This window comes from Telmatherina bonti, assembly GCF_933228915.1.
Source record: "Telmatherina bonti genome assembly, chromosome: 9".
NCBI lineage: Eukaryota > Metazoa > Chordata > Actinopteri > Atheriniformes > Telmatherinidae > Telmatherina > Telmatherina bonti.
In genome coordinates, this window is record NC_136627.1 from 23,858,530 (window position 1) to 23,881,116 (window position 22,587).

Sequence of the window (22,587 nt, forward strand, 5' to 3'; positions counted from 1 at the left end):
TGATAAAGGAGGGTAGGGCTCACCAAACAGGGGTCCTTGTGAGTCCTGTCATTGTGATCACTGTTAACACATCAGCAAGAATTAGACCATACTGAGAGCAACCAAATGTCTTCATCCAGATAAATGCATCACCCTGGTAGAGTTGCCTGTAGCACTGTTGCAAGTGTTAAAAAAAACAAAAAAAAACCCTTTCAAATAAACAGCAATTCATCTAAAAGCACAAATGAAAATACATTAAGGTGGAACATCTGGATGGCAGAGATGCTGAAAGTTCTGCTGTTGGTGGCAGGTATGCTAACCCTTAAAACATGTCAATTTAAACATTTTCTAAACTTTTAAATGAAATGATGGAGGAAAAAAATGTTCTTTATCTTAAAGAATTTCTCTAACCAATCAACAGGCCTCAACTCAATAACTAAAATGTTAGATATGGAGCAAATATTTATGATCTTTACAATTCAAAATGTCTGTTCATTTGATGCTTATATATCATGTACTGAAACTACCGGCCATTCTGATTTCTCAATTCCAAGTATTCAGCCATCAACTTTTTGAACCATATTTAGACAAAAACTAATAGCTGGGCAGCGGTGCTTGCATCCCAGTTAGACAAACATTAATATAACTGAGTTCGAATTTCACAGCACACTGATAAAATGGACTAAATCTAGCCAATGATGTCACTGTGTCCTGTGAAAATATATCAATTACCATTTTACTGTCAGATTATTTGTGCCATATTCTGACTCATTTTACAAATGGGAATCTACTAGAGCAGCGACCCCCAACCGTGGCCCTCAAGGACCGGCATCCTGCAGGTTTTCTAACTGTTCCTGCTGGAACACACCTGAATCAGAAATATACAAGCTTTGCATATGTCTGCGAAATAGCTAAATACACAACGATTTGAATCAGGTGTGTTCAAGCGGGGACACTTGGAAAACCTGCAGGACACCCGTCCTCAAGGACCAGGATTGGGGATCACTGTGCTAAAGTCAGGATATCTTAGCGACATGGTTGCAACATATACAATTAAAGCTTGAGCAGTCTATGTTCAAGCTGCTGTAAGGAAAAGAACGAACAAAGGAAACACACACTTCCCTATCCATGTTGCAGCTTAGCAACAGCAATGCTTGTCCAGCAATGACAAGACAAAACCAGCCAGAAACCAAATTGGGTTAATCCTTAACTACAGAGAGTATCTTGAATTTTACTGGAAAAACAGAATGGTGCTGACATCTAAAAATAAAACAATCTACCATGTAGTTCCTGGCATGTCTCATCTCACACATGACTAAAACCATGGAATGACTTAAAACTGAGTTTACTTAATAAACAAACAGTCATTACAAAAACATTTACAGACATATTTTAATAGATGACTTAAGTGACATACATATGTATAGCCACACTGCTTTCTTTCTTTATGCACCACCTGTTAACTATCCAGTTGAAGTATCATGACAGCAACAGCAGCTTTGTGTGACATCAGACATGCCCAGCTATCACATGTCAGCACGGAGCAACAATACTGGCGGTCAGAGAAACTCAAGGAGTTTAATAAAAGACACAGGGTCAGCTGGAGTTTTGCACCACACAGCTTTCCAAGCAAACCAACATTCTCCAATCCTCAACCTCAGGCAAGAAAGCCCCCTCAAAGTTACAAGTAAACTAAAACACATTTATCTTAGGGCTTAGCGATATGGCCGAAAAATAAAATCGCCGATTTTTTTTAAACCAAATCTGATTTCTGATTTTAATCTATTTTTCCCTTATTGTAAAGGAAAAATTAATCAATTATAAATGTCAAAAATGCTTTTATTGCAGTCAGCCTAGGAATTTACCTGAATTTAAAGTGCAACTAAACTAGCTGTTATACAAGATTGGAAAAAGAGATGGTAGGCGCTGCCACTGTAAACATTATAACAAACATGTTTTCATTTATGGTGTTTCCACTGTGAGATAGTTTTTAAGTTTTAATCATACATTTAAGAATAGGCCTCACTTCACTTGTGTAACTTCATTCTAATATTAAAAAAAACTAATAAATTAATCAATAAAAGTACCTCCTCTCGGAAGAAAAATAGTGATTCTTTTTAGAGAATGTTGACATTAAATAACCAAAACAATTTCCCTCATTGGCAAGGTACCTCCCCTCATTGGAGGTAATAAAAATGAATGTTTCTTTACACTTGACATGTGTTTTGGGAAAACTGACCTCTTTGATACAAAATACTATTTTTTAAAAAAATCCCTGAATGTTAATTAAAGCTATATTTCTAACATATATGTGTTATTACATTCTTGCATTTTTTTGTTTAATTTACACATTTTTGGCAAAAAAGACAAGCTTGTCAACTGCATCTGGCTTCAGACCCCTGTAACAATGCCCCTTCCCACACTGAAAACCCTGCGTTTCCATTACACCTAGAACTGCGCAAAAACTAAATATTGCAATAAAAACCAGCTAATAGAAACACCTACATTTAAAAAAAAAAAAAGTCTCAATATTGCTAAAAAAAAAGTTTTTAAGATCTCAAGGGGAGGTTTTTCAGATATTTTGATATAGAAATATGTTGCAAAAATGTAATGGAACCATTTTTTTGTACTTATGTGTCCCCAGACGTGACATAAGGGGTCGTGGCCATGTATGCTCGTGACCAGTTAATTTCCGGTAAAGATGACGCGGTGTGGAACAAACAACAGCAAATTTCAGAGTTTTATAAAAGAAAGTGAGGGAGAAAAGCTTCGAAAATCTGAAAAGTCTCTGAAGCAAGAAGAAAACCCTAAAATAACGTTACGTACCTACTTTGCATAAACCGCAATTTTTGTAAAAATCTCACGAGAGAAACGAGATTTTACTAAACTTGATGCTAATGTGCTAAACACTTTTCAATGGAAACACCCACAAATCACAATTGTTGTTTGTTGTAATTTACAAATATCATTTGTATTTTGCAAAAAAATTTGAAGGAAACGCAGAAGGGGCATTTGTTGTTTGTTGTTAGCTGCCATTTTGTTGAGTTTATGCAGTTCTGTGGGAAACCAGCGGGAGTGCGCTGACGTCACTATAAGGTACAGAAGCCCAAAAGGTGTTGGTGGGGATAATAAAATCTCGATTTTCATAAAAATAAATCTTCATAAACAGCAAATTTGAATTAATCAATTTAATCGATTGATCGCCCAGCCCTAATTTATCTACTTTCATCTCCCTCCCTAATCTTTGTCCATTACGTCCTTTGGAACACAGGTATGCAAAACTAAAACACAATTACCCCTATGCTACAAACACCCTCTTGCAGGTACTGACGCAGGATGTAGAGTATTATCTCAACTGCGATTACAGAATGTGCAAGGAAAAATGTCCACTGTCAAAACTGGTCCATCTTGTTCAAATGCATAAACACACTAGTAGATAAGAAAACCTGTTCACACAGACTGCAAGACGCTGACACCAATAAGTAGCATAAGAGCAAAATCCACAGATTGTCTGTTCATGCACTTTAAGTATTCACTCTAAGTGTGACACCTATAGGGAGAAAGAGCCAGGTATATTTTTCAGAGACAGGTGCACAGCATGAGGTATTTAGGCCATGGAAAGGATAAATGGAAAAGAAAAGTATTAGGAAACAGACATATTGGAGGCAAACAGCAATAGAGAGCGAGGTAGTGAGAAAAAGATAAAGTTAGAGCCTGAGTGATGTGGTGAAAAGAAGGAGTTACACTAGAAATGGATGGAGAGATGAAGAAAGAGCTGCTATCTGATGGAGGGGATTTGCCCTTCCCCTGTAACAGTAATTTACTAAAGCCATTCTACAGAGGCCTATCAGTGGCGATCAGCTGGCAGATTAGACGACAAAACCTCATCCCTTGCTTTCCCACCAGCCAATCGGCACCAAGTGGAGAGCACGGAGTAGAGGAAAAAGGGAGAAATGTGTCTGTTGAATTTGGGGAGTGCACATGTAGAAAGGCACTTGCACACATGCATGCAGAAATCATCCAGAAGATGAAATTGGAGTCATAACTAATGCCATTGATTTTTTTTCCACCCTTAAGATACAGCATCCAACACTGTTTGGTTGCAAGAACTGGGGATTTGTCATTTATAATCAGTTTTCAGCTTTTGCTTTTACTTTTTATGCAGCTTCTATCCTGCCCCAAAGGTCCTTGCTTGCTCCATCTCACTCTCTAGGTGCACTGCAGAGTCCCATCAAATGTGCACCAGCTGTGCAAGCAGTGGGAAATGTTTACTAAAGTATACTACTGGGGAACCCCAAGAGCAACACCCAATTACAATACTCTCACAAATGGTGCACAAGTGTTTCACATGTAATGATCAACATTAGAGACCCTCTAACAAGTTAGTAGCCTGGCATGTACTAAAGCAATCTTTGCTTGAAAGGAAACACCCACACATTGAGATAGACATATCAACTTCATAGTCATGTCAACTACATTGCAAAAACAAAACTCAAATAAAAACACGCTTTAAATCTGTCAAGCTTGCGGTGTGCCAAATGCTGCAGTGCCTCATGAAGTAGATGCACACACACTTTCTGGCAGCAGAGGCCTAACCATCGACATCCTGTGTCTCCCTGTTTGGAGCTGAAATGGAAAAACAAAGCACAACAACCAAAAGCTGTTTCTTTCCCTCTCTCCATCTTGACCACCAGTGCTTCCTGTCCTCCATTTCGAAGCCAACGCCAAAACCCTACAGGACCCCGGAAGACCCCTGAATCCTTTCAGAAGAGGGGCTGACATCATCCACCCATGTCTCCTGTCATATCTGACCTCTGGAGAAGCAAGCTGAAGTAAGAGAAGTGAGAAAAAGGCGAGGCCATAGATGGAAGCCCTGCTCTGTGGTGTAAGAGTTGAATACTCTCAGAATTGCACAATTTCCTAGAACTTGATCCACTATGGTCAGACACTGGGATACAAGGGACACAGGAGGGGATATATTTACATAGTTGTGAAGCAAAAACTCTCGCATTGTGGATGGGAGTCTCCATAAAGTATGTGTGGTGAAACACTGTTGCGTGAGGCCTGTCGTTAAGCATGCTCATGGATAATACCTTGAATTCTCGTTCAAGGGCAGGTTAAACTAGTCTCTGGTACTTGTTAGGTTTGTCTTACCTAACAGCATACAAACAAAATGACCAATCAAAGCAGAAAGCCACAAATGATCCCACAGTGTTATGTCAACACCCAAACTGATGGATGACATACATTTTTTGGCTCTTTTATAACACAATCCCCACTATTTTATGAAACCAAATCCCTTTAGTCTTTTGATCTCACTGACTCGTACACACATTTTTACAGTACAGACACAGCAGGAGGCAGAAATAAGAGAGGTATCAACATTCCTTTAATGATGTTTTTGTTGCTTTCCAGGGAGACACAGAAAACTCATAAGCGATGTGGTTTAAAAAAATCTCCACTGTCTCAATGTTTAAGAATGATTCATTCCAAGATTATGCAAAAGCTTTGCAATATCATATCAAATCAAATGACTGGACTGGAATAATGCTTGGCTTCATTAAAATCTCTCAAAAGCAGATGTAGCGCATTGTACTGCAGGATGACATGAAAATGTGCCTGCTTTTGGTTACACAGGCTTTCTACCACCACATTATCCATGTATTTGGTGTGTAGTTGGTGTGTATTGTGCAGAAACACAGACAATTGTATTGTGTACAATTAAAGTTTTAAGCCATGCAGTGAGTGTAGAAATGAGATTCAGCTGTGTCCGAATGCTAAATAAGTTCATATGTAACAATGTTGGCTTGTCTCATTAGTTGTAAAGGTTTGCTGTGCAATCCCATGGATGCCAAATTGAATTGCACTGATAGGCCTGTGTGTAGTCAGTAGTTAGTCTATGAAGCATTGTCCTTGCAGTGTACATCGGCATTTTATGAGTCAAGTGGTCAAAGAGAAAGATAACCTTGGATAGTGAGCGGCTGAAGATGGCACATGGTCATATCAACTTCATGAATAACGTTAACAACGGTTCACAGTTATGTTGTGAACGGATGTAGGAGTCGTTCCACCAACCATGTTTAACGAGATTCCTGTCAATTCTAGCTGTTCGTTTGACGGAGGGTGAGCCGGCAGAAGAGCCAAGCAGACAAACAAATGTAAACTTCATCAACTGAAAAGATTTCCAACCTTCTAAACATTCCAATCATTACGAGTACAATACATATTTCCTTTAAAATTTGGCATTAAAACCAAAGTTTACCAAGCAAAATTATCAGGACTGAATGAGTATCTCCACATCAAAACCTTATGATCATCTTTTGGTTTGGAATCATTTGTATATAAGCACCAGAGTTTGCTTAAAAACAGGATGACATGTCAAAGATGTAGTTTTAAACAGACATTTCAAATGCACACATTGATTTATTTGTTTCTTTGTATTTTTTTTTTTTGTAAAAGAAGTATTCCCCACTTTTAGCTTAGTTATGATCCATAAGACATCCTAGATCTAGCAGAATGATCACAGCTCAATCAAATGTAAGCTTCAAGGCTTTTAGTTCCTCTAGCATGTATGACTTTTTAGTAGTCACCAAGTAATTATCAGCATATGCCATGTCAGGGTTTCCCGGTCACTCACTTGTTGCAAAGTCATCATATGGATCTCTATAACTGCGAAGTTTTTTTGTCTCATCTTTCCTTAGAAGCGACATCCAAACTGTCCCTGTACTTTGTCTTCACTTTCCCTTGGAAAACAAGGTCATGTTGACAGATGAATGACTCTGCTGTGATAACTTTAAATTTGTGGGCCTCACAAAATGGCAGACATGTGTAGCAACACATGTGTACAGTAAATGATGCGAAAATGTTCTGTATTATTATTATTAAAAGCAGTACAGAACTTTACACTATAGTTATTTTAACATACCACATTGTAATAAATGGTGAATATCCCCCTCTAAAAAATAGGGGTTTTTTTTGTTTAATTTTGTTAAAGGGTCATATAAATACCTTATATTTAAAAAGTTGGGGTTTTTTTCCGATAACATTTTTCAAGGGGTTGTGCCTTCATGGGTTAAAACAAACTTTAATGACTGAATAAAGCTTCAGGTTTTATTGCAATGTTTTCTATTTATTTTTCACAAGGAGTTCCACCCCTTTTTTAATTTAATGGGTCAGTTTTAGTAGTTATGATGAGAATCGCTGCACAGTGTGTGAAACTAGAGTGTATAAAAATGAGTGTATACCCTCCATGGTTCTGGTAGATCATCATCGAGTCAGAAAATGACTCATCTGGGCTGAAAACTATTAAATAAAAATGGAAGATCTAGCTTAACTAATGCTTTAAACTTAAAGTCATTGCCTAGATTTGTTCTTGTTTTTCTCAAATATTGGATGTGTTGATTCTCCCATTAGATTTATGCTCAAAGAGGAAAATCAAACATCTTTCTCTTGTGAACAAGCACTTCTCTTTGACAAATTACAAAATATCAATGCCGACACTTCCAGTTTGGAGCCAACTTGTTTTTCTTTCTGCACAAACTGAACATAAAAATGCATTCAATGTTATTTTTTTAATGTTCCTGTTTTATCAAATGTTTCAACTTGAGGTTGATTATTCACTATTTCCTTTCCTTTACAGCCATTACATAGACTGAAGTTCCAGCAGACCCAGCTCATTCTGACCCGACAGCATTCCCTGCAACCTTTTCCCTCATTGGGTAAAAATGTCTGCGTCCTCTTCTAAGAATGACGACTATGACTGATACGAGCTGTTGTGTGGTGAGGACGTCCTCTCTCTGAATAACCTTTGAACCAAAAACAATTCTAAGATATGTTTACATTCTTCACCAATGTTTCCCTTACTTTTATCTTCTCAACTTAGGACAAACATGGAAGTCAGCAAAGATTTAAAGGCAGAGGCGAAACTTGTGCAGACTCAGGTCTGTGGTTTCTAATGTACGACCAATAAGATTGTGCTGAAACCATTTTTAGAAATAAAAACAACTATCATCAGAACTATATAAAAAGCCATCTTTATTTTGAAACTTTTAAATTGTATTTGTGGCTCAGCTTAAACAGGTTCAATTCAAACGGGTTCACATTTTGTGCTGTATCATGTACAGCATGACATCAACCAAGCCTACGGCTGATTCACTGTAAAACTGACTGGAACCACCAGATATTTGAGAAAGTTCTGGGAAAACTCTTGCAACAGCAAAACCCTGATTTTACCAGCATTTTATCTTGCTTTCCTTTGAAAACATTTTAATCATGGCTTCCTAATTGTAACACATTTCTCTGGTCCTCATCAGGAATGTTACAAAATGGTAGATTTTCAGGAGCTGCCGCAACAGGAAGTGAACTCTGACATAAGTGCTATGGACCTTGGGGCCAAAACAGCATCCTGGGAAATTATGGCATTGAGAAGAGAAATGACCCATGTCACCCCCTGAAAACCCAACCCCAAAGAAACCCATCTACAATCCTCTAAAATGGCACAGCAGAGATTTACAGTGCTGTGCATAAGTTTTATGCACTTGGGATGGCTTTCAAAAACAACAGTTTTCATTCATCAAACACCTTCGTACAAAGTGCTGTCAACCTACAGACTGAGAAAAACTGAATGCAATCATTAATGTCACTGCTTAATACTTTCTGCTGTTTGTTAGGGCATTTTGGCTGAAGGTTTAATGCTGTTGCTGCCAGTTCTTTCCTGGATGAAGCTGTTTTAGAAAACCTTTTAAGTAACTCCATGCTGGCTATATTATACCCAGTAGGGGTGTGCAATATTGTATTGTTTACGGTGATACTAGTAGATATTTTTTATACCAGTAGAAAATGTAATATCGTGATACCACATGATTATACATTTCCAGCCTGGTGATTTAACTCCACCTTATCCTGTGTAGCACTATAAAGCTCAGCTGAAATCTCTGCTCTCTGAGATCACAAGGAAACATGGCAGCGCAAACCAGAGTGCAGTTGTACAATATATTGAATGTTGTTTTTGGCTCAATTAATAATCAAAAAAAAAAAAAAAAAATCACATTTATAACGGAAGTACTCACTTCTAAAAGCTGAACCCAGACAAAATATCGGAAGTAAACCGCCATTGCTACTCGATGCTGCTAACTTCTTGCCTCTGTCAGGGTAGCATCAGATCCAGCAATGTTTTTGGGTGTTATCGGAAAATTATACAGACTGACATGAAAGTGCATTCCTTTCTTATTTTTCATGAAATATCAATAGAAATATTTTCGAAAAATGACATTTTTTGCGACATATCGTCCACTCATGATGCTGACATCATCAATTCTATGTGCAGAGACCTATGAGATCAACGCTTCAAATCTAGGTTTGAGCCCATTGCAACCCTTAAAGATGTATGGTATAAAAATAAACATTCATACATAAGAAGATTACTGTTCTTGGGTACACAAAGTAGTGGTGGGGGAATTGTGGTAAATATTGTTTTGTCAAAGGTTATGGTTACATATTTGAGTCAAAGTGTTATTCTTATATAATGTAAAAACAGGAATGAGGAGACATTTCTGATCTCTTCAAAGAAACATGGTTATAGATGTTTAAGTAAAAGGCAGGCATCACTGATTAAGGACAAGGACTTTGGAGTGAGACCCAAGCTCATTCTCTCCTGAACAGATCTCTCTTAGCTTGCCAATACAGTTCTAATATGGTTGGGGTAACCATTCAGCTAAATAAACTTTGATCCAATGAGATGAATCTCTAATAGTACTGTATGAATAGAGCTACGGCTTCTTAAGTTTTTGAAGAGGATTGTATATAATCAAAGCATTATTGCACTTCAGTTAGCATTACATGTGAAGCATGAATGAGAATGTACTTGGCACAGACCAGTGATCTGTAGCCTTACGATACTAATAACAGTAACAAGGTCAGAACAATGTCAACAAGCAGACTGTCAGAGAGTCATAAAAGTTTGATTCGTCTCCCCAAAACAAAGAGCCAGCAACAGAGGAAAAAAAGGGAAGAAGTAAAAACTGAAAGTGTAAAAACGACAATACAAAGGACTATTACACCATTCTGACATGGCATTACATAGCTTCACTATGCCTCCGCTCCTTTAGGTGTGCCTCTTCTCTCATTTAAATCCATCTTTCTCTCTGACGCCACCGTTAGCCGCCTGACGCTCCCTGTTTTATGGCCATTTTCCAAGCTGAGAGACAATGGCATGGACATCATTAGCTAAGTGGTGGCTGGATGACAGGCGGTGGCGCTGCAATCGATAACAGCAGACCCTGCCGACCCCAGGCGGAGCAGTGCTTACTCACCAGCCCCTGGGCTTGCAGGAGCTCCAGCTTGGGCCAGAAACTGGGACGAAGCCAGATAAGGGATGTGAAGGTGTCAGGGGCTCACTGCCTGTGATAACAAATGGCTATGAACAGCCACCTTATCTTCTCACCTTAAAGAGGATATGATGTGCACTGTCAGACAGCAGCCGAATGACCAGAGCCGCTCTGACAGTTATGTTATGAGGGTGAGGGAGGGTCAGCCACTGTAGCTTACATTGTGTGTGTACTGAGTAATGTTCATACTTTTCCCAGACTGTTTTTTTGCGTTTAGACTGAACAAAATAGCTACACATTTTTACTGTAGCTATTTGTAAGCAGTCAAAGTTAAAATGCATCCAACAAGAATAATAAGCACCAACAACCAGGTGACGAATACCACATGCTAAAATGCCTAGAGCAAGCTACGACTAAAGAATAGCTAAACACTGCATTATACAACATGTTTTCAGATATGAGAGAAACCATGTCAGCACTTGTTCACTCGGGAGATGCCAGAGGCCACCAGAGTGGTGGCCAGACCCCCTGAAGTGCCATCTGAAGCAAATATCTAGTGACAAGGTGGTGCCCTCCCTCAATCTCAATCTCATCCACAACTCACACCAGCACTGCTCTTCAAGGGCAAAAAAAAATAAATAAATAAAAAATCTTAGTGGACGGCACCATGAAAACTGAAATAAGCAAACAAAAAAAAAATACTTCTGAATAATAAAGGATGCAAATCGAAAAATAAGTTAAAAACGAAACAAATGATCAATACAGCTGGAGAGAAGTTCAGAAGTCAAAGGTTTCTCCCATTTCAGCTCTACTTCTGCCCTGCTTCTTCCTTTTCTAGGATGCATATCATTCTGTGATTAAAGGTGCCAACTTTAATTAGATTGTTTTTGAAGCACAACAGCTCTCAGCGTCCCAGTCTCCGCCTTTCTCTTCTCTGTCTGTATGCTGCAGGTGGATGAACACACTTCCAATAAAACTATCAGAAATCCAGGCAGAAGCCGCATGTAAAGGACATCATGATGAATAGCACTTCAGGATAACGCACCAACTAAACATCCCTGGCAAGCAGTGTCACTATGCATCAACGTAAGTATTAACACACACATACCTGAAAGCAGCTGGAACTTGACAAGGCACAAATCTAATGCGAGAGATGAATAGCTTAGATCAGGAGGCCAGAGACTAGATTAAAGAACCAACACAATCTTGTTTCTTGCTCTTTCTTGCTCTTGCGATGAAATCAATTCTGTGCCAGATTTTACTGACACCTAATCATGTCATGGCTAATAATGCAAACAATAAAATTACAAGGCAAACAGCAGTAAAGCTGTTAGTCACATACTCTGCTGCTGTTAGGTACACTATCTGCAGAACACTTTGGAGTAAGGGTGAGGACTCCAGTTCCTGTTTTGTGTTTTCAGCTGTAAAATGATACCAGACAAACAGCTTACAGCCAGTCTACCATCACAAACTCAGTCTCTGACACACCCAAACTGCTGAGACAGAAGTCTCTATTTTCTACTTCCCACAGTAGGTAAACAATGATTCATTTTACTATATGCATGTCATTCTGAATCCAGAACAAGTTCCTCTCTGCTTTATAAAGAAATCAGTATCAATGAGCATTTAGGGCCTGTCATCATTACTGTGAGACAGATGAGTTTCCTAATGATGAGTTTCCAAAGTTGTATCACAACATCAACTGCTGGAAACACCCATTAAATGGAAAGAAGGTGTGTTACCACCTGCTATGATTCAGAGCAGGAAAAGAAATGTTAAATAGCAACTCATTTACTTCCACACTACTACCTGTTCAAAGGTTGCATCTCAAAAAGAACTAGCAAGTTTATCCTGATCGGGATGGTTGAATAGAAAAGGCCTTTTGCACTGCTACAAGTCAGATCAAAGCTTAACTTGACGTCTGTCCAGACTTACAACATCCTGGAAACTTTGAAGGAATTTGTAAGACACAGTGTTTTCACTTCTATGCTTGATCCCCACCAAAGCTGATTATGATAGAAAGTAACAGATGTAGCTTCGTTGCAGCTACATCAACCCATGCAGCAGAGTCGCCACTCATTCCCAAGGCACTTATACAAAATTAGAGTCACCAATTCACTATCTGACCAAGCACATTGAGTGGTCAGCATGACTGGAAAAGCACTACATAAGTACAAATCCATTTACCAAAAATGATTGTAAATTATGATGCTTGTGGTCCAAGCACACCCCCTTCACCACAAGAGCAGCCCGACGACATTGTCACAACTCAGTGGTGCCCAGCTCTGGTCCTCAAGGGCCACTGTCCCACAGGTTTTGGATGTGTTGCTTTTCCAACACACCTGACTCAAACTAATCACTCAATGTGCAGAACTTTATTGGATCCATTTAATGGGAGCCAGGTGTGTTGGAACAGGGACACGTCCAAAACCTATGGGACAGTGGCCCTCGATGACAGAAACAGCTTGAAGAACAGGAGAGCCATGAAGTTACCATGGGTCCAGATTTATAATATATCTATCCAAACTGGTATTTATAAAGGAAGAATGTTTGCTGTGCAGAGCTCAACCATTGTTCAGACAATCTATACTCACATTTCTATCCTGCTACGAGGCCATATAATTCAACAAACATAACTCACAATTTCACTTCGCTTGCTCAGTATGATCATGTTACTTGTGAGTTTTTTTAAAATATTTTTTTTAAAAATTAGTTTATTGTGTGTGTTTTGGGACGTAACTAGCTGTGCATCTTGGAAATGCAAAACAGCAGTGGAAAAATTGCTCAAATAAGGATAAAATTAAAAGCTGAACTATGTACTTTGATTTGATTTTCTGGCTGATAAAGCTGTCAAAAAACAGCAAACAAATCTTGATCAATGTGTACATTCTGAGGATCTCTTAGCAAGAACGTACGATATACGGGATAAGGGTTTATCCACAGCAGACAAAGTCGACATTCTTGGTTGGCCGCTCATTGCCTTGTGGTTTTTTTTTTCCCTTTTGACTTCTCCAAGATCTTTTGCTATGACTTTATAGTGCTTTTCAACAAATACCCGATACACAAATTACAGATTAGTTAATTCTGTTTGCATTACTGTTAGGGCCCTCATATTTATATCCAGTAAAACTGTGTTTGCTCTTTGCTATTGCTTGGATTATCATGGCTGCAGCTAAAATGACAGATATGTAAATGACAAGTATGTAAATGACAAGTTAAGGGAGTATCTGAACCCATTCATGATTAAAATGGAAGTGGAAATCCGGTTAGTGCACATACAAGTAGTTTTCGGTTGATTGAAATGTATATAAAAAACACAAAGTTGTAATCATGAGGTCCGTGATCATCAAACATCCGTCATCCAAATCCTATCGAGCAAAGGAATAAACAGGATCCACAAAAGGCCCAAATCCACAGAACCCATCAGCTGTCAATAGACATCAAGACACCACGACGAGTGTTAACGTCCTGAAAGATTAAAGCTGTCTTGATTGCAGGAAAGAAGAGTGGTTTTAATGTTGTGGCTGGTGAATGATTGAGTTTCCTTTATGCATAAATATGTAATCACTTAACTTTATACTAATAAATATTGATGTTGAAGGAAGCATGCCCTAAGTACTAATTCCTAACTTGTGACCAAAAATATGAGGCCACAGCTACCACAGAGTTCCACCCCGTTTAACAAATAAACATTTGAGCCCTCTTTAAAAGGCACAACACCTCAAGGCACTCAAGTTATCATTTTCGAAATATTGAACAGACTGACATCTCTTAAACATAACGCCTCTAGTCATGCTTACGCCAGCATGAAGGCATAATAAAATAGACTCCATTGTTGCCCCTCTCCAACTCTTCCCTTCACCTTTGACCCTCAGCTCTCCTCTTCTCCACCCTCTCCACTTCTTCTGACCCACCATTTCCCTCCCACACAACCAAGCATCGTAGGTGGACTTCCTACAGGAAACCCAGGGGCGCCACTAGGGAGAATCTCCAAAAAGGGAGTCAAACAAAGACACACAAGGACTTCTGCTCACTCCGAACCAATTTAGGGAATGAAGCACTGGGACCTGGAGAAGTGCTCTTAGCTTGGTCAGTTTGACCAGTTAAGAAAAAATTAAAAACTAGGGGCTAACATGGGAAATCAGTCCATCCTTACCCATTAAAAATATTCTTAGGTTTATCTTTAAATACTTGCATTGGTGGATTTCATGGGAGAGACGCTTTGTTTCACAGAATTCCAGACTCCTTGGTCTTTCGAAATATTCCGTAGAGCCAACTCATCTAAAAACAATTCAAGGCTGTTATACCCATAACATGTAATGGGGCTTGTATTCATGCATGACAAATCTCTTTTCAGGCTAATTCACTGCAAAAACCTAAGAGAAATTTAAGGATTGGAAGTCTGCTGGCAGCGCATGTAGGTAAACCAAACCTTGTGTGTGCATTTAGCAGCAGTAGAAGTTCAACCTACTGAACTCGGGGCAGTGGCCTCATTTCACTGGCAGAGACTCAATCATAACATCTTATCTACGGACATGCTGACTCATGGAATTCTGCTGTGGCCAATAGCCAAGCTGCAGGGTTACTTATGGCAGTCATTGATTGGTTGATCCCTGAGCACAAAGCTGAAAGGGCACATGCCAGGAACACAGCCTGAAGCAGAAACTGGCAGCAGTTTGCTCATGCTTTACTTCCCTCTCAGAGTCTTGTAGCTGCTGGAGTTTTTTTTTTTAATCCCCCACCTGACAGCTATTCTCTGTTATGTCACTGTCTTACTTTTACCAATTCTGCTCAAGTCTCCTTTCGTGTTCACTTTGTACAGCTTTTTCAAATCACCATAGCCTGTTAGGCTTGTTCCACTGTTGTGTAATTGTCGCTGGAATTGCAAAACAAGGCTGCTCATGTCCAGAGGTCATCATTCCTCTGCGGCTTACATCCTGGTCCTTTATCTCCATGGTCACTCTAATTCCATACAATGTCACTGTAAAAATTTTTTTTTTTTTTGCAAGAAAATATGAAGTCTAGTTTAAAGACACTCCACAGAACTTTTGCCATTTTCCCTGTCATGCATCCCTTATCAACGGCTAATTTGACATTGATCCTGCTTCTTACTCTACCTGTTAGCTCTCTCCAGCTAGCAAAAGACAATCTTACGATGACTCTTGTTTTGTCCCTTTTTCTCTTGTAATCTTCTTGCAGTTCTTTGCTGAATTAGTGACGTTGCATGTTCAAAACAGCCAATTCCTTATTATACGGCAAAGCGAGTATTTCGGATGTAAAAGTTGTATAGAGGAGTTTCTCAGCCTCGTGGCACTGCGGGGTAGCAGCGGCTGTAGAAATACACGATAGATGTCACTGTGTTGTCAAACAAGCCCTTGACATGGAGTTTTAAGGTCAAAAGGTTACATAATGCGTCTTTATAGTACCTCAACCGAGCTCCCTTTTTGAACTATTAATCAAATCAAAAGGGTTCATTTACCAATGAATGACACATTGCTAACGAGAAAAGCAATATTGCACCACAACAAGGTGGGTTTGATTTATACATTCATTCATTTTCTATACTGCTTAGTCCAGCCTATCCCAGCAAATAGCAGGCTAGATGGCGGGAAAACCTTGGACAGGTCGGCACTCCACCCACAGCTTGGTTCATACAGTGTATGCTAATAATTTCTAAAGCTCTCACTTGAAGCTTGTATTTCAATGGCCCACATCTTTGAAACACTGAAGCTACATTAAGCATTTTGCTCCCCTGTCATCCACTAGGCACAGCTCAAGTTGTTGATTTAGGGCCTGTTCCCTCATACATAACATTTATCATTCAGGATTCAGAATTGAACTTGCTCCAAAAAAGGGGACACATTACAGAGGCCTGTCCCCATCAGCAAATCTGTAATGAGCACTGGAGCAAAAAAAAAAAAAAGTGGGGAGAGAAGAGGACCTCAGTTCAGTTGAGGCAGGCACACTTTCTAATGGAAATTCAGATACAATCATCCCAGAATGCACTTCTCTCTGCCTAATAATCGGCCACTAGAACAAGGCATCCATTCAGAGGAGAGTGACTGTAATCGGGTGCACCAAACTCCAATGCTGCCCGCTATAATTAGCTCCTTTCTCCATCAAACACAGACTTATAAGCAAACTTCTCCTGTAATACAAGAGAGGAGAGATTTAGTGGAGTGGGAAAATTTATCATACTTTTTATAAAAAGTGACAGGTGTGCACCTGTAAAATCTGTAAATGAGCAGGCAAGTGCTCAGCAAAGGCTGTAACTGCATCTCTGGCCTACATCCTGATGAGCAAAGCCTACACTCCTCTAATATCAGGAACACATTCAAACCCAAGGCCTCCCAACCAGATCCACAGCCCTCTGAGGCAGAACGATGGGGGGTGAGTGGGCATGCTGCTAGCTAGCCTACTGCCAGGGCAAATGGCACAACTATTAGAGGAAGAGGAAGCTTCCTGGAGAGGTGTGACTCTATTGCAAAGGGCCCAATAAAGCAGAGAACAGAAGTGCCGGCAGCTTCTAATGTATTTATCTGTGAGAAAAACAAACCATCTTCTAATGGAAACCTTGCATATACGTTCACTTCCTTTGTAGCGTGGTGCTCTTAATAAAGTTCATTAAGATATAAGGACAGAGAGCTCATCAACAGCAGTGCTTGAAAACACTGCCACAAATTTTAGGGTTATGAGTCATACTTGCTGAACAAGGACACACATCCACAATACCAAAGTTTTTATGGATTATCAAATGACAAAGTTCCTGGTTTTTTTTGTTTTTTTTAGAAATGTTGCTTCTGTCAATCAATGGCATTGCAGTAGCTGCAGACCAAAGTCCTCATTTTACACTTGTGTGTTAAGACCGTGCCTTACACATTCACCAAGCTATCTCAGTCTCTGACATCTTTTACAGTCAATATTACACCAGTATCTCAGAGGTATGTTGAAGGATCACTTCTGAAAAGAAACAACTCAAGTCCAGAGGAAGGACTGTCAGAAAGGGAGTGGCTGCCAGAGCAATGACCACTTTGCAGTGGCAGTGAGATCAACTTGTGACACATCAGTGACTACTTCTGCCACATAAATAGATTATTGGAAATGTTAATTGTTAACATGAAGTCACCCTGATCAGCCCAGGAGTAGACATGGACCATTCAAAGAGTCAATGTTTGTAGAAAAAAAAAAAAAACTTGAGACCATTTACGTCACAGGTACAGTCAAATTAAATGGGAAACTAAGCAAAGTCACCTCCAGACATTTGTTAAATGAGTCACCAGAAAGTCTTGAACAGAAAGAATTATAAAAGCAAGAAAGATTCAATGTGAAGACATCTTTTATTCAGAAAAATAAAGAGGTCAAACTAACACTATTAACTAAATCTGATATGGTCCGATGTTTGTGACAAATGTAATAGCAAACATGCCAAATTCAAGCACAGACAATTATCATACACTTAATTTATTATTCAATTATTAATCATATCCAGGACATTACAGCAAATAGGCAGAAAATGCAGACAAGGCATCAAACAATCCCTTCTTTATCCTAATCCAAACATCCTGTTTCCTCTCCACTAATTTAAATTCGCTTTTGCTTCTTTTATTTGAGGCATTGCGAGGAGTCTCTCCAGGCCTGACAGGACCAATGCATTCCAGGTGTTGTTGTACAAACATTTTAAGATTTGGGCCGGACCCATTTTTCTGACCGGTTTTCTCCTTTATAAACTAGCAGAGAGTATCCCTGACCTGCCTGAGAGAGATTTTTCATAAGTCTTACACATAAACACAGACCCATGTATCACCATCAGAATAATCGTTATTATTACGACAGAGTGCTTCAAATCATGCCAACCCTCGGGGGGACTGGGGTTGACTCCCAGTTTGTTATTCGCAGGACTGAAGTCCAACCAAGCTACAATGTCGGGAGGAATATATATATATATATATATATATATATATATATATATATATATATATATATATATATATATATATATATATATATATATGTCCAACATTGGACAATTTGCAGAATTGAACATTCACGTGTATAAACAAGTGTAAAATGTAGTCTACATACCATATCATTCCTGTGTCCCTCCGGCTCGTGTCCACTCCTTTCTTCCTCTATCTGCTTCTCTGCGACCCACAGCCGAGGAAAGACTTTTAAAAAATAAAAACAGACAAAAAAAAAAACACTCTCCACAAGCACTCACATCGATTATTCGCCGCTTTTCAAGTAAACACGCTGTCTGGCCATGGCTTCCCACATTAAGTGCTCATTTTCGCCAGTCTGAAGTTTTCAGACACGAGAAGCAAACTGCTTTTATCGCACTATCTGGAAAGAAGATAACACAAATTATAAATGAAAGAAAAGGGGAAAAAGAAGCTCAAAGTCCCGTTGCTTTCACGGCGACTGGAAACGTCTTCCAAAGAGAAGAAGGGGGAGGCGTTGGGAAGCGCTGTTTCTGTTTTCCCTTTCTGGCTTCACCACCACGTTGTTTTGACCAATTATTATTTCCTTTGTTGTGTCAAAAATAAAAATAGTCCGTAAGAAACTAGCTCCAAAGCTCTGCTTTCATTGACGAGAGCGTTGTTTTTAGAGTAAGACAGCTCGTCCCAGGCTGTTGTGTGTCTCTTTTTCTGATGTTAAGTCCCTTGCAGGATAAATGTGTGACGTTGTGTTTAAGTCTATTTTTTTTCAGCTTCCCAATAATGGCGGACCTTCTCCCGAATCTAGCATCTCCCCCTCCTGTTCACAGAGAGTCTCGCCCAGCGGTTCATAGACACAATTACAACACATGCTCGCTGTTCCTGATCCGCTGCTCAGCGCCACAGCTCCTCCTGCATGGAAATAACACTCATTTGTTTAATGCATAAACAAATTCCTATGTTTGTTTCAGTTGATAATACACTGCTGTTACTAGTACTGATATACATCTAAATAAGGGGAAGATAATAATCTTAAAACGAATAAATAAAAAGAATTAAAAAATTTTTATATACTTTTAAGGCTGCATACCATTTTTCTGTTTTAAACACACACATTAAGACCCCAGAAAATCAAGCAACTCTTTCTTCTTAAAAGGGGCTCTCATATGTGTCCCAGTAAGAAAAAAAATGACCAAAATAAGAGATAACTGAAGTGAAGTAAAATTACCCCCAAAACTTTGCTGATTTTGGGAACTCGGGAAAGTCAAAGACACATCTGACATTTCATTGGCCAGTCAAATTCTGAGAAGTAGCTTGATAGACACCAAAGTAAGTGCATATCTTCTTGCATTTATCACATTGTTGTTTATTACTTTGTGCAACTTGATTTTATAATTGTCTATTTATTCATTCATTTGTTCATTTTCTTTCATTTAGGTCAATTCAGGGTTGCAGGGAAGCTGGAGTCCATCCCAGGAATTAGCAGGCGAGAGGTGGGGTACACCCTGGACAGGTTGCCAGTCCATGGTAGACAGTTTTTATATAAGGTTTACCAGAACAGTTAAACCTAGTATCTTAGCCACTTCATTCTAAATTTCCTGCATATGTGACTGGAAAAAAGAGAGAGAGAGAGAGAGAGTAAGAGAGAAGCGGTAAGTCACACAATGACCAACACCAGACACAAAACACCTATAAATGGATGCTAAATTACCACACCACATAAACATGAAATATAGAATTACTAACCAAATCATCCTCGGAGATACAAATCAAATACAAGCTTACACAGATTGAGAGAAGGTATTTTAAACATGTCTTGTAGAAAACACAAAAAGTGTGACAGAATCAGCAAAGATAAATAAATATCCAAATAGCCACAGGAGTTCAAACACAGAGAGGTGGTAGATTCATTCAAAGTGAGAGTAAACACAATAATGTAAACTACCTGAAACGCAAGATAGAAGTAAATCACAAATTATACCAGTCTGGTTTGAAATTGTTTTATGCATCTTCTGCTTTTCATTCCTAAATCTTCAGTTTTAAAGATTTTTAAAACTCATGTTTCACTTCCTTCTACCAAAGCCAAGTTGCACCACAGACTGTCCAGGAGTTGGTGGATGCTTCAGTCCAGGTCAGGGAGGAGATCTGTCAGGAAAATATCCATTGCCGCATCAGGAGCATGCCCAGGTATAGTAGTGAGGTCATACAGGCACACGGAGGCCACACACAATACTGAGCCTCATTTTGACTTGTTTCAAAGACATTACATCAAAGTTGGATCAGCCTGTAGTGTGTTTTTCCACTCTAATTTTGAATGAATTTTCATTCATTCAGATCTACAACATGTTACTTTAGTGTTCCCTTTATTTTTTTTTTAGCAGTATATATATATATATATATATATATATATATATATATATATATATATATATATATATATATATATATATACATATATATATATATACATATATATATATATATACATATATATATATATATATATATATATATATATATATATATATATATATATATATATATATATATATATATATATATATATATACATATATATATATATATATACATATATATATATATATATATACATATATATATATATATATATATATATATATATATATATATATATATATATATATATATATATATATATATATATATATATATATATATATATATATATATATGGTGGCCCTGCGATGGACTGGCAAGCTTTCCAGGGTGTACCCTGCCTGTCGCCCAAAGCCAGCTGGGATAAGCTCCAGCTTCCTGAATTGGATTAGATAATTGGATTAAGCAAATGAATGAATATATATATATATATATATATATATATATATATATATATATATATATATATATATATATATATATATATATATATATATATATATATACACAGAGAGAGATATTATGTAGGTATAAATCATCCCCTTTGTCTAATAGGAGATCATGTTATAGGTGAAGTCAATAATCGCAAAGATTTTTACATGATACATTGCTGTAGATTGACGTTTCACCTTGACTATGAGATGTAATGTTGCTGACATCTGCAATGATAACATCAGACACTTAGACAATGCATCAGTGCTCTTTCTCTGATACGCCTGGTAAGTTTTCTGATGATGCATATTTCTTATGTTAAAGAATGAAGACTTTGCAATGCTACAACCTAGCATTAAGATGTTACTTCTTTAACCATGAATGATTGCATAAGTATACAGCATCAAAGGCTTGTCTTATAAAACATTTAAAACACAAAAGTGCAAATACTATATACTAATAAGTGTTTATGTGAGTAATGTTTGATAGATTTTCAGTCTTTCACTCTTCTTATGGGGTTTTCCTCTTTTGCAGCATGGCTTCTATAAAAAAGAAAGAAAAATTAAACTAACTTTATTCTGCTATGTTCTTGACCCCAGGAGTCACACGACACTTCCGTTCTTTCATAACTGATCCCAGTTTCCACGTACATTAGCCACTGTCTAACATATTCAAATGTTCCATGACTGCATGACTTAAAATAGATTTTTTTCAAGCAGTCATCCAACAACTCTGACCTTAACATGTATTGAGTAGTAGAGAGGAGAAACATTTATTTCCTGAGAAAATCAATCATCTCGAAGGTTAGCCCTAATTATTTGAGTTGTGCTTGGAGTAATGGTAAAAGAGTCTCTGTGAAGAGGTTTGTACTGTGATTAGTTCAGCTACTATGTGATAAATAATTTAATCTTCTAAGGAGGACTGTGGAGCTATACTTCCACACTTGAGAAATGTATAAGACAACTGCCTGTACTAAGAGCTCAAACAGATGTTTAATGTCTTGCAATGGGACTTGCTGCTGAAATTCTTTTCTCTCTCTGTTAGCGCTTCCTTGAACTTCCTGCAACTTCAGTGTGTTCATCTAAACTCTGTGTGATACAAAAACAAATGCTTGAGGTGGCTGTAAAGTCAATTTATCATTAGGAAGCTGAATTTGGATATTAAGACAAACGCTGCATCCTGTACATATAGTGACTTTTCTGTCTGATGCCCTCTCTTAAAAATATTCACTCTTTTGGAATTTTGCAAAACCAAAAAAATAAAAATGAATGATTTGTGAAGGAAACTGAAATTTATACAGTGTGTCCATGTGGACTTTTACTTTGTGAAAAGTAACTTGACAATAAGTACTAGTCAAGCAAAGATCAACGTGCACTGTTCGTCCTTTGAGTAAGTCCACAAGCCTCTGTCCAATCACATTAGTTACAGTGTTCTCAGCGATATTTACATGACCTCAATCACACAGAGCGAGATTAGCACGGGTCAAAGTTTCTGTAGAA

At 38.2% G+C, this 22,587-nt stretch overlaps 1 protein-coding gene across 1 annotated transcript in view; it reads right to left on the reverse strand.

The window, feature by feature from the left end:
- arhgap35a (Rho GTPase activating protein 35a) overlaps positions 1–18,462 on the reverse strand; it is a 65,258-nt gene extending 46,796 nt beyond the window's left edge. Inside the window, exon 1 of the mRNA XM_079246799.1 lies at positions 18,387–18,462. The gene's annotated coding sequence lies outside the window, so the exon portion shown is untranslated. The remainder of the gene's footprint in view (positions 1–18,386) is intronic.
- Between the last annotated feature and the right edge of the window lie 4,125 nt (positions 18,463–22,587).